Source organism: Festucalex cinctus, chromosome 9, assembly GCF_051991245.1.
Source record: "Festucalex cinctus isolate MCC-2025b chromosome 9, RoL_Fcin_1.0, whole genome shotgun sequence".
Classification (NCBI taxonomy): domain Eukaryota; kingdom Metazoa; phylum Chordata; class Actinopteri; order Syngnathiformes; family Syngnathidae; genus Festucalex; species Festucalex cinctus.
In genome coordinates, this window is record NC_135419.1 from 28075627 (window position 1) to 28087715 (window position 12089).

Sequence of the window (12089 nt, forward strand, 5' to 3'; positions counted from 1 at the left end):
TTGGAGGTGCGCCTCGAACTCTGGGTACGGTTGAAGGTCCCCATTTGGAGTCGTGGTTGGTTGAGGTGTCTCTGGGTTTCCAGAGGGAATGCTAGAGGGCGTTGGAGGCAACGCGCTCAAGGCATAAATCACCAGTTGTTGGTCTGTCCCCAGGTCCACCCGGACGATGTCTTCATCGTTGGTGGGACCGGCAGGGTTGACCGTAACAAGCTGAGATGGCCTGGTGAGTCTTCGGCCACCGGTGTCTTCAGTCAAGAACAAGTCAGATGGGATGTGTCCAACCACAGGCACCGTTAGAGTGAAGTCGTGGAAGTCGGAACGGATGAGCAGGCCCAGACGGGTCGCTTTTGGTATGCGAACGTTGTACGAAAGGGGGTTGTGAACCAAGATCAGAGTGGTGAGGGAGGCGTCAACGATGGCCGTGGCCTCCAAGAGTAACGACAGGTTCATGAATTCCGATGAAGGTTGAAAGAAAGCGGAGCGAGCATTCAAGACCTGGTTAGCTCGCGCCACCAAGCGAATCGGAATGTTGATCGTCGTCGCCGGAGCGATCATTTCATCCTCGTTTAAGACTTCGCAAGCATCTGGGATGGTCTGCCCGGACTTCATGTTTGGAAGACTGGGAACACAAGCTAGAGGTTCCGAGTTGGTGAGGGACCAAAGCACGTTGTTGATGGTGTCCACATGGACGGCAAGACGAACAAGCAAATCTGCACCCACAAAAAGGGTGTGAGGCGCGTCCGGGACAACCAAGAAGTAGTGGGTCAGTGAGCGCTGCTTCCACTGAAGGTTTAAGGCGCACACGCCCACTGCAGTTATTGTGAGAGGGGGTTCCGTGTTCAACGGAAACCGGCAAGACTTTGAGACGAAAAGAATGTTCGGGTCGAGTGCTGCAGAAATGGCTGATTTGTCAGCCCACAAGGCGAGGACAGCGTCAAGAACAGGTGCACCTTGCACGTGGACACCTCCGATGATGCGCGGGGCGTACCCTGCATCAGGCGGTGGTGGGTCAAGGTCACAAAGGAAGGTGTCATGGCTTCTCAGCCGGTCCTTTGTCGGGGACGCGAGGGGTCCTGCCTTGGACTGAGTGGTGTCCCAGCTCCCTGTGGGGGCGTCTGCTTCCCCGTGGGGTGGCTGCGCCCGAGTCACAGTGCAGAGCTGAGCCTGGTCAGGGCCCGAAGGAAATGTCGGCAGGGCCTGTCGCACCTGGGCCCAAATCTGGAGTCTCTGGTAGTCTATGATGGGTTGGAAGCGGAACAACAGGTCTTGGCCAATAAGAAGGGGGACGGACTCAATGGGTGCCACATAGACTGGATGAATAAATTCCATGGGGCCAATGGACCAGTGTACCATCGCGACAGACTCCAGCTTTGTGTTAGTAGGTGAGAAGGCGCTAACGGTAAGTGGGCACCGCCGTAGGCGGAGGGGTCGACTGTTAGCTTGTGACGTGGCGCGGAGTTGTTCAAACACCGTGTTGGACATCACCGTGATGTCTGCGGCGGGATCTACAAGGGCTTCGTAGGTTAGAGCTCGCTCCAGGGTGACGCTCAGATGCTCTGTTGGAATGGTCTCACGTCATCGGTTGATCGCGATACATGCGGGTCTGCTGTATTTGGATCAACCTGCAGTACCAATATCGTTGAGTCAGAAGGCGGTTTAGGAGGTGTCTGAGTGTCGGCTACTGGAGGCTCCGCTGGTGACCTCTGCTGGTGGGTCACTTCAGTGGGCATCCGGCCTTCGGTTAGTCATAAAGACGGGTCTTTTGACGAGTCTTTTGACAATTTCAGGAGTGCCTTCAATATGCCGTCGGCAACTGCATTGTGGTCGGTCTCGGAGTCGACTTGGCGGTTCCGGGACTCGCGGCAGGAATCGGTTGCTGGCGCGCGTTCGACTTTATCACGCTTTGGATGATAGCGCGAATCGGGCTTACCTTTAGCAAATTTGGAGCGCCGGCGGTCGTCAGCTTGCTTTTCTGCGTCCGATCTCTCGTCACGCGAGTAGTCGGTTTTGGAGCGCGGTTTCCGGTTTCGCGGGGCGCGGGACTGTTTTAACTTTTTTGATTTAGTCTGGTCTTCCCTCGGAGCATAGGAGCAAGCTCCCTCCAGCTCTGAAGGAGGACCCACGTCCACTTTATAAATTCCTGCGTCGCCTACCTTGGGGGCGGATAATTTTAGCTTTGCATAGCCCCTAGCTGCTAAGTCACGTAGCTGCGAGCTATTTAGTGTCTCAGGACACAAAGCCAGTCCCAAGTAGTGGTTAAGGTTTTGTTGGAGGTTTCGGACAAACAACGTTTTAAAACCAGGATCTTCCTCCATGTTGGGCTCGTTACGAGTCCCAAAATAGGCATCGCGAAGACGACTATAGAAAGCCTGAGGCGACTCCTGCTTCCCCTGTTTGACGAACATGGCGACTTCCATGCCCGACAACCCAGGGGAACCGTCAAACTCGCGTGAGATGGCTTGGTGCAGTGCCAAGGGGTCAGACAACACATCAGCGGGCTGCCGTTCCAGCTGTCTATTGACTGCTCGGCTGGACGTCATTTTGATCAAGTACAACTTATCTTCCACGGTTGCCATTGGGAACCTCTGGAGATGATAGTTGATGTCTTTCAAGTACTCTGTTGTGTTGTGGGACCCCCCGGGTTTCGGTTCGAATTTGGCTATGTTTCGAGCCAGTTTGTCCAAATCTTTCCAGGCCACGCCCATTTGTCTCTCCAACGGGGGAGTCGACATGGGTCCACGTTGGAAACTGTCATCACCTGATGGCCCGAAAGCGTGTGGGGAGGCGGCCATTGGCGGTGCCAGGCCTAAAACGGCGGTGGTCACTGGCGGCGTCCTCCAGGCGGTTCCGGACTCAGGTGGCAGTTTGAGCTGTGGTGCTGTGGCTCTGGGATCAGGAGGTCTGTGTGGGGGTGGAGCTCCCGGCCGGGAGGCTCCTCGGGAGACCTCATTTAACTGCTGCGCGCGTTGCAACTCATGTTTAATATGAGCTAACTCTGTCTCATATTCCTGCTGGCACTGTCGGAGGCGGGTAACCTCGGCTTCAGTCAATGCTAATTTGGTTCGCAGGTCATATGAGCGGTCCACTTCGTCATTACGTTCCTCCCTAAAGGTCTGTACCTGAACTTGGAGGCGCTTCATTTCATCGGTTGACTGAGCTAGCGACGAACTCACCCGAAAGTAATTAGCTTCTGCTAGCCGAAGTTGGTCTTTTGACGGTCGTTCAGTCAAGTCAGTCACCTCTGCTTTTAGTTTGTGAATTTCATTTGCCGCGGATCTCAGCAGTTTTTCTTGCTCTCGATTTGTCTCTTCGGCGGACGCGAGAGCTTGGGTTAACTCACCAATCTTTTGATGGGAGTCGGGAGTGAAAGCAGACTCATCTGCATCACTGCCCAGATTTTCGGCTAGCGCCGCATCTGCGCGGGCTTCAGCCTCATCCAGCTGCGCTTTAACGTCATCCAGCTAGGTCTCCATGACCTTCACTCGGTCGTGGGCGGCTTCAAGCTGTGCCATGGCGTCACGGCTCTGCTGTCGTGCCATGTCAAGTTGGTCTTTCACTTGACAGTCCTCGGCATCGCTAAGCTTCAACTGCGCGGCAAGGTTCAAAGTCAGACATCCGAGCATTCGAATGAGTGATTTGTCTTTTGGGGCTTTTGTCTCAGCGTCGCTCATGAGTTGCGCGAGGTTATCATTTAGCGTATTGACATCCGCATCCCAAATAGACTCAGCGTATCCAGGTAAGAAGTCCTTGGTCAGCTTCTGCACCAGTTGAGCTAAGGTCTCTAAGCTCTCACAGGGGCTGGGAGTCTCTCGGGGTGCTGCCATATTGTCAATAGCTTTTAGACGATCAAACTTATACTAGCGTTTAATAGTTAGTTAATTAGCGTACGCAGTTAGCTAACTACCGCTATCAAGTATTATCGTCAACAATACACACTGGATTCAAATTATCAAAAGGGAAATTGCCACAAAAGCAAAAGATTTGTAGTGGGCTATGCAACCCACAGCTTACACTATAGTTGTGAAAAATCAATTCCAGTTATCAAAACAAACAAAAACACACAGCAACAAAAATAAAATAATAAATAAAGAAAAATAAAAAAAATTTAAAAATAATAATACTAACTTCAACTTGATTCACTCAGCAAAGAATAGCTTAAATGAGGGACAGAGTAACTCTGAAATGTTACAGCGGTCAATCCCAAAATTCTAAAATTTTTTTTTTTTTTTTTTGGAAGTCGAGTTAAAGGTTGAAATTAAAACTAAATTAAATAAACAACAAAGCAAAAAAGGGGAAAATAAACTTAAAAGGGGTTAATAGTCTTAGTCAAATGACTGATTACAGTGTCAGTACAGTTTTATGCAAATGTCTTGTGGACGGGGTTTGGGACACAAAACTGCAAAACTATACAGAGATATTAGAGCTGCCTCTCTAATAATAGTTAGTTCGAACTCACACCTTCTTATTAACTAGACACAACCGAAAAACAAAAACAAAAGAACAAACAAAAACAACAAAATTAAAAATGTGGATAAAAATGAAAGAAAAAATAAAAGAGAAGAAAAAACAATAATACTAGGTTTACCAAACCAACTAAACAAACACAACACCAGAAATTAAGTGGAATGTTAAGTCAAGAATACAGTTAGTTAGCCTAGTATGAAACTGGATAAAAGGAGATAGGGTGGGGGGGGGAGAAAAACACAACAGTGTAAATAGTTCCTTTGTATTAATTTGACCCAGCAGTACGTTTTGTTGATGCAACCGTAATTGCTCTCACGCTAGGCAGCGTAAAAGGCTAGAATGCGGTAGGCTATTACTATAATCATTAAACGCAAGCAGTCAATTGAGCCTACAAATACGTTTAATCGGACGTGGATAATTTTTTTATTATCCTTGCGTACTAACGGTGACTAAAATCACTTAGTACAACGCTCGACACGGAAAACAATTCAAAAAGCAATGTGTAGTAACATTGAATCAGAATTATCGCGGAGCAAGGACCACCGGCGTTAAAGCAGCAGTGGGGGTGTCAGTTGTCTATTGACAGTGGAGCAAGCTCGAGTGATCTGTGTCACTCCAAACACTGACTGACAGCTGACAGCCTGCAGGACTCACTCCCTTTCGGGGCGTCTGCAGGCGTGGCTCTCGCCAACGAGAAGGGAGGGGGAGGTACTCAACCACGCCTCCACGAGCCACACAGCTCTTCACAAGGACTATGGCGCCACCTTGTGGAAATGCGTACACGGTACAGGTAAGCAGCTAACGTCTTAGCGCTCTGTTCATCCGCTCGCCACAAGCTGAAACTTTGAGTCGGCGGCTACAGAAAGCTCAGTCACGACTCAAACTTCTCCCACAAGCTAGGTGTAGGAGGACACGGGGAAAGTGACTCGGACGTCGTTTACGTTGCTCGCGGTTAGCTACTCCGAAGCACGTAACTCGAGTCTGGTCAAAGCGATGCACATCGGCTGTCACCTGACTTCCCACAATTTCCGGAAACACAACAACACAAAGACAAACAACTTCAAATTCAGCCAGCTGAAATTTAAAAGTTGCACAACTCGAGTTCTATCACGTACGTTTTCAAATACAAGCCACTATTTTCTCAAACGGTGACCGGCTCTTTCTTTTCTTCCATCAATCAATCCCGTTATTCTCGTTTACTTATAGAAAGCCACTCCGGTGGTAACACACGCAAGATGGCGGCTAACAGACGCTCGATTCAACGCTGAAGGTTAAAGTCAGTGCAGTTCTATGTAAGCAGAAATGTTTTCCTTTTTACACAGAGCCAAATGATTAGGTACACTACATGAAATGTGTTTTACTTTTCACGTCCAAAGTCTTGTATTTTCGAGTGGATCTTCTTATTTTATATGGCCTCACACGGGGCACCATTATGTAGCGATAATTGGGTCGTCTTTTGGACGAATTAATAATCTGGACGTTACAGAGGTAAATTATATTTACCTCGATAACCTCTAGGGGCACCACGTTGGTTTTGCTTTGGGTTAACAGGAGCAAACAACGACCAAAATCCTTCTTGCATCAGTCATTTATAATCTAAAGTCGCCACACTCGATATTCAGTGGTTCGTTGTACTAACAAAAGAATAATAATCCACTCAGAAACACAGATGACTTAGGCGGAATAGAGTTAATAAAACATACATTTATTCACGATTGCTACACTATAGAATCAAAACACTGCCTATCTATCTAGTCTACCGTCAGAAGAAAAGAAAAAAAAAAATCTAATGAAAATAAGGAAGGAATGCGAATGGATAAGGAAACAGGGAAAAGAGAAATTTGACCTGCCAGATCTGTGATATGTTTCAAACGTAAGTTGCACGCAGTGGTACCAATTTGGGGAACATGGACTTACGAGAATCGGTGTTGCGTCGAAGCGAACAGAAACGGGCGGTCTTTTGAAAGGGGTAAAAATAGTCAATGTTCGTTGAAAAAGGCAAGAAAATCAAAAGGGGGTATTCCACAGGTGATCAAGGGAAGCCGCTCAGTCCCTTGATTGGTCGGCGACTCTGCGAGGTTGATTCTCCGGCAAGGTTGGTTCTGCCGGACAGCTATCCGACTTCAGGTGTTGAAGCTCGGTTCGCTACGCGCCTGCGTACGGGGAAGGCCAGCCGTTGGAGGTGAGCTGGCACTGCGGCGGGGCGCCACCGAATAGCAGGTGAGGTGCGCGGCTTAGGTGCACAACCTTGAGTCCGGCGATACGTTGCAAGTGTACGCCGGGGCAGCGGAGTCCGCCGCTGGCGGGCAATCACCGATGGTGAAGAGAGAAAAAAAAAAAAAGGAGTAAAGAGTCTTTGGGGTCAGCATTGCAGTTTGCACCTGCTTTGGCGTGGCATGGAGCGAGTGTCTGCTCTCGGCAACGGTTGTTGCCAGAAAAGAAAAGGCCACGTGGTTGGCAAGTTTCTTGGAACAAAGAGTTCGAGCAGGCTGGGACACTCGCAGGTCGTGCAAGAGAGTTTTGGAAGAGGCTTGGAAGCAAGAGAGGGAGCAAGGGGTCTTCTCGTCCTTTTAAAGTCTATGGGCGGGGCTTCAGTAGGTGGTGGCACACCCTTCTGTTCGCTCACGCAGACTTTAGAAAAAAATTATTAAAGGGATTAATAATTTGGCATTAAATTTGGTCAGTCTGGCAAATCAGTTTTCCCACACAACCCGTTTAACACACATCGTAATTAATGCATCATAAACTAACTTGTGAGGTAACTTCTACTTGTCTAATCTGACTGAACTGAAAGATATTGATTATCTTTCATTCTTTATGGAGTACAAATGAAATAGGATGTTCATACACACAAAGACGTAACATGAATCATTCGTAGTTCAGTTATCTGTCGAGAATTATCATGGTATAAATGTGTAAAATACTAAGGATAGTTCCAAGTTTCACCACTTGACGGTGCTGTTGCTCCGTCTAGGCGTTCCAGGAGTGCCCGTTTGGAAAGGTGGCGCCAGAATATCCTTTGTGATTGATAAGAAGTCATGAACATTCCTTTGATCAGTCATTTGTGTATTCCAAATCATTGGAGCCATTTGTTCGGGCTCCGAGAAGACGGGCTTGAATACACTCCTTTGGCAGACGCATAAATTCCTTTGTCACCTGGTCAGCGGCTTCAAAAGAGCTTTGTTGGTTGTTGGGTGACCACCTGCAGAGCTACCCAAGCTTAGATCCTGTCTGGGTAGTGGAATATTTATGCGACTGCAGAGAATTTGCTTTAGAAGAAGCAAACTTTAAAAAAAATTAGAGGGTGGATTGGGCCAGAGGCCATAGTTGTTACAGTCTATAGTTACCATAATCATGAACATCACCAGTTTTGTATATAGGAATAATTTTTGCTATTTTCATTTCATCTGGGAATATCCCAGTCTGAAATGAAAAATTACATATAGTGGACATAGAATTTCATTTATTATCCTCTTAATTAACTTCATATCAAAACCGTTTGAGTCACAGGAGTTTTTTGCTGTGCATTTGGCAACCAAGTGTCTTATCTCGGTGTCCATGACTGGCTCAAAAAACATTGAGTGTAGGTTTCCTGTATAACTGTTCTCATTGTGAGAGGAGGATTCTGGAATTTTCTTGGCGAGATCAGCTCCTACAGTTACAAAGAACTCATTAAAATTATTTGCAATAATTTCTGTATTCACTACTTTTTTATTATTGACATTAAAATATTCAGGATAAGATAGTTTATCCTTTTTATTCTTTCTTATAACTTCATTCATAATGTCCCATAATTTACAAGTAAAGTTTTTGTTTTCGTCTAATAATTTAGTATAATACTGTTTTTTTACAGACCCTTAAAATAGAATTTAACTTATTTCTATATCTTTTATATCTGTCCTCTGCCTGTTTAGTTCTTTGGTTGATAAATATCTTGTATAAATTATTCTTTTTTCTGCAAGCATTTATTAAAGACTTACTCATCCATGGTTTAGATTGTGAATGTTGTTTCAAATAAACCTTTTTTACTGGACAGTGTTTATCATACAATTGTTGAAGTTTGTTTATAAAGTAGCCATAAGCCATATTCACATTTATTGCATCATAAACACAACTCCAGTTTTGGGTCAACAATTCATTTCTTAATGCAATAATATTCTCTTCTGTCCTAAATCTTTTATACATAGCTCGTACTTGTCTAATACCATTTTGATACCATGAATAATTAGCAAATATTGGAAGATGATCAGTTATATCGTTGATCAGTATACCACTATTAATTTCATTTAACAAAATATTTGTATAGATATTATCTATTAGAGTAGCACTATGAGTCGTAATTATTGTAGGACATGTAATTAATGGATGCAGACCTAGTGAATACATTGTATCAGTGAAGTCTTCAATATGTATGTTTTTGTTGGGGTTTAACAGATCAATATTCATGTCACCACAAAAGAATATTTGTTTGTTGTGGATTGTTGACAAAAGTTTTTGTATACACTCGGTAAACATTTCCACCTTAGAGTCCGGTGTGCGATAGATACAGCTTACAATTATATTTTTACCTTTTATCACATTAATTTCAATCGTAATACATTCCATAAGATTGTCAACCTGTATCAACATATTATGCAAAATATCAAACTTGATGTTACAATCCACAAACAAGGCCACCCCTCCACCTCCTTTACCAATTCGATTTGTACATACCATATTGTATCCAGGTAAATCAAAATCCAAGTCCTTGTTTTCTTTCATCCATGTTTCTGAGATTGCAATAATATTTATTTTATTGTTAAACTTCTGCAGGTATTCTTTAATGTGTCCAAAGTTAGTATATAGGCTCCTGCTGTTAAAATGAATTATTGAGAGCTTACCAATGAGATTAATTGATTTGTTGAATTGTTCATCAGTATAATAATGGCACTTGTCCGCTTTGTTGTTATAGAAGTTTTTGGCAGGATCAAATATTCCATTTGAATCGTTCAAGGCATATTCCACAAGTTGATCATCTAAGTCTGTGTAGTTTGGTAATATGGGGTCAACTTTTTGAGACATGATTAATTGTCATAGACTTCCAACTCCTGCAATCTCTTGATAACCCTAGTTTTAATCTCCTCTGGTGAGCTCCCTTGTGTCTTGATAAGGACTTTGCAGTTGGCGGTCCAAGTTGCCATAATTTTCCCGTCTTTCTTCAGTTGACGTGCCTTTTTTTGCAATTTCAGCATTCTTTTTGGTCAGGTTTTCATTTAGAAAGACATTCTTGCCTTTCAGTTTTGGGCCTTGCTTGAGGAGTGCGATCTTGCTTTTTCTGTCAGTAAGTTTCATGAAGACCATTGGTGGTTTTCTCCCTCCAGATGGAAGTGTGTAACACTCTTGGATATGCTGCGCTTCCACCATTATTTCAAATTCCCGAAGTTTGGTTATCACCTGTTGCTCCACTGATTCATTGTCAGGATTTAAATCAGAATCCTCATCACTTCTTCTGGCCGCGGCTTTGTTCAAACTGAACAAAGGCAATGTGTTCCTCCCGTTTCACTTTTTTAGAATTGACAAGACTGTGTAGCTGTGTCAGTGTGTCTAAAATAGCTGCACAAACAGTTACTTGATTGGACACTGCATTTAAAAACACAAGTTCTTGTGTGCAAGTGAACTCTTAAGAAATCCAGGTCCAGAGGCATGCGTCCCAGAATATGCTCCAATCGGGAGTGGAGTCTGTCTAGAAGATGATTAAGCAGTTGTTCCTAGGAGACAAAAACAACATTTAAAAAATCAATCCATGACAAGATCTGGTGTTTGGAAAGTGCATTTTGTAATAATAATTGCATCAGATATTTGAAAAGTTTAGATTGGGATGGCGATTACAAAATGCTACAGAAATAATTCCATAATATGACGAAGACTGAGCCTGCTGCTACCATTTGATCCATCTTTGCTCCCATCCTGAGGACATGATTAAGTCTACTGGACGCAGTATATTATTATTATTATTATCCATTCATCCATCCATTTTCTTGACCGCTTAGTCCTCACAAGGGTCGCGGGGGGTGCTGGCGCCTATCTCAGCTGGCTCTGGGCAGTAGGCGGGGGACACCCTGGACTGGTTGCCAGCCAATCGCAGGGCACACAGAGACGAACAACCATCCACGCACACAAGCACACCTAGGGACAATTCAGAGCGCCCAATTAACCTGCCATGCATGTCTTTGGAATGTGGGAGGAGACTGGAGTACCCGGAGAAGACCCACGTGGGCACGGGGAGAACATGCAAACTCCACCCAGGAAGGCCAGAGCCTGGACTCGAACCGGAGTCCTCAGAACTGGGAGGCGGACGTGCTAACCACTCGACCACCGCCCTATTATTATTATTTTTATTATTATTATTATTATTATTATCACTCGACCACCACCCTATTATTATTACTATTATTATTATTATTATTATTATTATTATTATTATTATTATTATTGTTGGTAGTAGTAGTAGTAATAATAGTAGCAGTAGTAGTAGTAGTAATGTTAATCTACAAGAGTGTAAACTTGTTGGTAGCTGTGTGAAATTTGTGTTATTTTCCTTTGCGCGACCACCCTGATGTGGAGATGAAAATGAATATTAGGCTGTTGAAAAACTACTACTGAGAAAACACTGTCACTCGAAAGGTCAGAAAGGGTAATGTTGGTAAATGGACGAACTTATACACCATATGGTGCTCAAAGCATTTTACACTGTGTTCCAATCACCCAATCATGCCATGCACTCATTTATACGTTATTGGTCAGCTGTAGCCATGCAGGGTCCCACTGGGCAAAAATTAGGGTTCAGTGTCTTGCTCGAGGACACTTCGACATGGTGACCGCCAGGGTTGGGAGACAACTATTCTGCACTGAAAATAATAATTCCAGTTACCACAGCTGGCCACAGTGGTCTACAACAGCGGTTTAAGAAGTAGTACAAGGAATAGCTTGAAAATTAAAAAGGTGTCATACTTTCAGTAAATAATTTGTAGGCTTCAGAAACCATCAAACACACAGGTCTATATTTATGGAAAACTACAGACTATATGTATTATATAAGACAAATTTAAAAAGTCAGAAAAAAAAAACATACAAAACAAAATCTCTGGCCTTGTGTGAATTTTATAAAAATAATGGGGTATATGCCACGGAAGAGGCGGGACTGTTTTTTGCACATCGGTTTGGTTCCGGTTTGGTTTACGACGTGTGGGCTGCGTCAAAATACTTTGCTTCTGACTTTGTGCCCCTGGGTTGCAAAGTCAGCACCCCGGACCAGAACCAAACTGATGTGAAAAATCATGTCCTACCTCTTCCGTGGCATATACCCCATTATTTTTATAAAATTGTATCGTTATGTGACGCGAACTCAGAACTTCACCTGACGCAAAACGCCCCGGGCGAAGCAGGCAAGTTCCAGGATATCTGCACCGGACGGAAAAGAACGAGCGCGTCCTCCCCACCCCACGTACAGACGGGGGTGGCCGAAATGTAAACCCTGGATGATTAATTTTAGCAAGCAGCTATTATATGCTTTCAAAAAATGTCACGGTTAAATGTATTGCCAGTTGTAGTACTCACCGAAGCACTGTCTGTGTTACTCGCCATGA